The sequence below is a fragment of the Berghia stephanieae genome, unplaced genomic scaffold (assembly GCF_034508935.2).
Source record: "Berghia stephanieae isolate SIO BIC M18660-M18661 unplaced genomic scaffold, UCSD_Bste_1.3 scaffold3769, whole genome shotgun sequence".
Lineage (NCBI taxonomy): Eukaryota > Metazoa > Mollusca > Gastropoda > Nudibranchia > Aeolidiidae > Berghia > Berghia stephanieae.
Window position 1 is genome coordinate 1979 of NW_027625032.1, and position 5481 is coordinate 7459.

The 5481-nt window shown below is 35.5% G+C and overlaps 1 long non-coding RNA gene across 1 annotated transcript; it reads right to left on the reverse strand.

Moving 5' to 3' along the window:
* Nucleotides 1-340: 340 nt before the first annotated feature.
* Nucleotides 341-4259, reverse strand: LOC144961723 (uncharacterized). The gene is made up of 2 exons (XR_013643259.1): nucleotides 3099-4259; nucleotides 341-760 (listed from the first exon to the last, which is right to left on the reverse strand). It is a non-coding gene; the product is annotated as an uncharacterized LOC144961723 (long non-coding RNA).
* Nucleotides 4260-5481: the final 1222 nt, after the last annotated feature.

A 5481-nucleotide genomic window follows, 5' to 3' on the forward strand; every position in this document is an offset into this window, starting at 1 on the left:
TCTCAATTTCACTCCCACTAGTGTACACTTCCCTGTCTCAGGTTCACTCCTCACTGTTTGCTTACTTTCCATAACTTTGCCGCATTTTGTCGGGTTTCGTAAAAAAGTCCCCCCCCTTAAAGCCAGTCCCAGGTTCACTCCCTACTGGTGTACACTTCCCTGAGTCCCAGATTCACTCCCCACAGCTGCCTACTTCCCATAATTTTGTAGGGATTCTTCGGGTTTCGGAAAAAACACCATATATACTGAATAGTGCAAAACCACTATTCAGTATCAGATACTGAATAGTGCTAGCCAATTTAAAATAACAAAGCAAAAAGGAAAACAAAAACAAACGTCAGAACATTTTATATCAGGTTTATTAAGCAGGACAACACAAATCAAACATGTCACAACCCTTGTCAGGAATTCAATGATGTGTCACGGTGTCGCAGCTTTCTTTTGCATCTGAAAAATAGAAGAAGATAAAAAGGAAGTTATAATACTTTGCAGTAGTCTAGATGATAAGAATAAATATATATAAATTTGTTTTGACCAGTTAACTGACGCCGTACTCTGGGAAATGCAAGTATTTAAAAATTTGGCCCAAAAACTGTGTCCTTCAAAAATCGATCGATTTAAATGACCCTCATATCGGCAATAACTCTCAAACCTGGGACTTCACGTTACATTCCCGCAGTCGAGCCAGTTTATTTAACACGGACTAATCTGATTCCTTGTACATATTTAAACTCATCATAAAAATTATAATTTGTAATTTCTTTCAATCTTGACGTTTCAAAACCATGCCAAGAAACCACCACCACATCAACCAGAAACATTAAAGGCATTAATTTGGACAATTTCAGAGGCGATTTAGAAACAAAACTTACTAAAAATTCAATTATTTCTCCAGACCAGTGGAATAGTTGTCTCATTGAAACGCTTGACAAACATGCGCCATTCCAAACAAGGACCGTCACCAACCGCAAGTATGCTCCGTGGTATACGTCGGACATTAAAGAAGCTAAAACGAAGTGTCGGAGAGCAGAAAGACTGCTGAAAACATCAGGCCTCATGATTCATCGTGAAATATTCAAGAGCGCATTTCGTGCCTGGAAGACAACAATAAAAGGCAAAGACCACGTATTTTCTTTCAAAATTTGAAACTTCTAAATCTTGTAAACAATTATTTAACATCTGCAATGATCTACTTGGACGTGAAAGATGCACTTCATTACCATCTACAACCAATCAAAGAGACTTGCCAGACACATTTGTCAACTTTTTTAAAGACAAAATCCATAACATTCGTTCAGAACTAGATCGGCATGAACCATTTATAGATACAAATACATTCTGTGGTACCCCTTTAGACAAGTTCCAACCAGTTTCACCTAGTTTCATAAACGAGTTGATAAAAAAAGCCCCCATTAAATCCTGCGACCTTGATCCCCTACCAGCACAGCTTTTGGCCAGCTCCATCGATACATTATTACCATCCATTACATCAATCATAAATACATCCATACTGACTGGCGAAGTTCCATCGTGCTTTAAAAGTGCCCTCGTCAAACCACTTCTGAAGAAACCATCACTAGACCACAATATATTAAACAATTATCGTCCTGTATCAAATTTACCTTTTTTGTCAAAACTTTTGAAGAAGGTAGTTCTTACACAATTAACATCTCATCTTAAGAACAACAGTTTGGAACAACCCTTTCAGTCAGCCTACAAACATCAACACAGTACTGAAACGGCGCTTCTTAAAATCTTTAATGACTTGTTATGTAATGCTGATGCTAACAATATCAATGTATTATGCCTTTTAGATCTTTCAGCTGCCTTTGACACCATTGACCATGACATTTTGTTAAGAAGACTAGAAAATACGTTCGGCATAAAAGGAATTGCCCTTAAATGGTTTACATCATATTTACAGGATCGATGGCAGACTGTCGTGGTGAATGGTGTTCAGTCAGAACAAGTTTTACTAAATTTTGGAGTGCCACAAGGCTCTGTTCTTGGCCCTGTCCTTTTTACTGTATATATGCAGCCCCTTTCTAGTGTGATATCCAGATTCAATCTGTTATCATTTTTATGCAGATGATACGCAAATATATGATTCAGCACCCCTTAGTAATTTACAGTTCTTAATACAACGAATTACGAGCTGTTTTAATGAGATTAAATCTTGGATGTACCACAATAAGTTAAAATTAAATGATAGTAAAACTGAGATTTTAATGTGTGGAAGACCGAGTATCCTTAAACAGGCAAATAAATCACTAATTACTCTCGGAAATAGCACAATAGAATTTTCAAATAAAGCAAAAAACCTTGGCGTCATCATTGATAAAGATCTTTCCATGACAAGCCACGTGAATAACACCATACAATCTATGTACATAGAAATGAAAAAAATAAGCAAAATTCGTAATTTAATACCGAAGCATATAACAGAACTTTTAATTAATTCCTTGGTTTTATCTAAATTGGACTATTGTAACTCCCTTTGGGCGAATTTAACTAAAGACAAAATTAGCAAACTTCAGGTTGCTCAAAATAACGCAGCCAGGCTCATTGTACGCAATAACAAAAAATACCCGTCAGCAACTCTTCTTCTCCGTGAGTTACATTGGCTTCCTGTTGAAAAAAGAGTTGCCTATAAGATTTGTACTGTTGTCTACAAATCCCTGAGCACGAACAGTCCCTCCTATATTAAAGACCTTCTAAACATATATGTCCCCAATAGAAACTTGAGGTCAAGCAATGACCAATCAATCCTTGTCAAACCTAAGCCATTGCGTAAAATAGGTGAACAGTCTTTTAAATTTTCGGCTCCCCATTTTTGGAACTCTCTCCGGTCACACGTGAGATGCTCGGATTCGTTGACAACGTTCAAATCTCGCTTAAAGTTTTATCTTTTTACGTCATAATGTTGCAATATTATTTTCATATTTTGTTGTTGTTAAATTGAATTCGTATCACGTTTCCTTCACACTTGTCTCACTGTAATATGTTTTGTTTTATATCACTGTAAAGCGCTTAGAGCCTGTGACAACGGGGTAAAGCGCTATATAAATGCCATTTATTATTATTATTATTATTAAAACCTTTTAGAATTTAAATTGAAAACAAGTCAACAACAACGACAAAAATAGAACAAATGGACAAAGTCATGTTTGAATTCCAACACCCTTGTGTCTGAATTGGAATAAGCGGGTGTCCGAATTAAAACAACTGGGTGTCTAAATTGAAACAATTGGCGTCTGAATTACAAGTGTTGATTTAGTGGCAAACGTTTTTAATATCTATTTTAATACACTAGTGGAGAAACAGCAATAATACGCTTCAACAGTCGTGACGTCACTTCACCCGTAATGATGCTGAGTAACTTAGTAACTGGCTCTAAACTATCGGAAGAATGGCGAACGCCCTTATGAAATATTTCTCCGACGAGCATGAAAGTGTATCCAGAGGAGAAAAACATTATAAATCTTATCATGTTTTGAATTTCATACATTCTGATCACGTGACATGTGAAAAAGTTTTAGCCTGCATGAAGAATAAATAGTATTGATTTTCTTTGTTTAGAACCAAACTGATCGTTGCTAGGCGACGTGACATCAGACTTTTGAATCCTATTGCGGAGAAATAAATTTTCTTTGTTTAGAACCAAACTGCTCGTTGCTAGGCGACGTGACAACAGACTATTGAATCCTATTGCGGAGAAATACATTTTCTTTGTTTAGAACCAAACTGATCGTTGCTAGGCGACGTGACATCAAACTATTGAATCCTATTACGGAGAAATACATTTTCTTTGTTTAGAACCAAACTGCTCGTTGCTAGGCGACGTGACATCAGACTATTGAATCCTATTGCGGAGAAATAAAGGCTATTAGGCGGTAAACTGAGTGTTTTCAATTTCCTCTCCGGTCCGTCGTGCCCTCCATATGACCTTTCCTCTCAGTAGGTCTCTTGTTTTCTTATAGCAAGGTGAGTACAACTCACTCTATTAGTTGACGAACCGAACAGAAACCGAACGCGAAAGTTTAATCTTTGAATTAAAAATTCTGTCAGTTTCCTCCCAACAAAGTGAAACATCGCACAGTTTCTTTATTATTGTTTTAGAACACCTTTGGGTGGTCAGGGTTCATTAATAAATGTTTGAATAGTAATGTAAACATTTTAGGTTACGCTTAATTTTGTTAGCTGGTATGTTTCATGTGTTTGTTGTGAGTAAATTACAGAAAGGTATCGCGTCTATTTACGAATATGCAGTAATCTATTATTTATACTTTTTATAGTGAGAGACGAGGACGCAGACACGCACTGCCTTTCGCTTTATTTATTATCATAATAGAAATACCTAATGTATGAAAGACATTAACAGAAATTTTTTTAACAATTGAATTTAAGATTAGTAAATAATTTAATAAATGTTAATCAAAGCGATAAAGAAAACAGATCCACTTGCAGTTTTAAATATAAATATATCTATTTTATGCTAAATCACCGTATTATTTATAGTTAAGGCTTTAGAAATTTATTTTTTTTGGGGGGGGGGGGGCATAAATAAACAAAATCAAAGAGAGGTAACTCTTAATGCGATAGTGACATGGATGACTGCGTTAGATAGATAACCGAGAAATCTCAGTAATTATGGTAAAAAAATGGCCATTTTGAACAGGCACTCATCTACCTTAATTATTATCCTGCTTTATTGTGGAAATTATCTAGATTGAGACAAATATTTTGAGCCATCATATTTGGTCAGTTCCAAAGGGCGGCCAAATTGTGGCAAATCCTAAGGTCAAATGTCAAATTAAGTCTCGACTGTCGTCTGCTCTAAGATAACGAAGAGGAAATCCCGCGACTTTGATCGGATGCCTTATATTTAGTCCAAACGACTTTACTACGTCTTCCGTGCCACCAACTATATATATCGCCTAGACATCGCCATGACACCACCTTCTCATTAATGGAATTTTCCATTTTCCTAATAAGGAAATTTAGTAAAAGAGTCATAGTTAAGGACATTAATAACCATTTGAATCAATAGACATTAGAACTACCCATGATTTAAGAAGGGTTTGTAATTTACTCCTGTATCAATACGAGAAAAATAGCGGTATAATTTTTAGATTTGCCAGTTGTTCTGTGCTCGATGATAAAAAAAAATAAATTAACATTTGGTGTACGGAACAATGTTGATCCAATTCCTATTTTTAAAAAAAAGAATATCGAAATTAATAAAAGTCATATATATACTATTTTCTGGTTCCAGATGATGTTTGATCGCACAAGTAATTTTTCTTTGTAGAATGAGAAAATCCTTTTTAATTGTGCGATTTCATATTGTAAATCTTGTTGCTTTATGTTGCTACGTCGACTGAAAAATGCCTTGAATTCATGAAAAAGCGATGTGAGAAACTTGTACCCGATCTTTCTAGCCAGACAAGAATTTAAAATAATTAATTGAAATAGATAAAT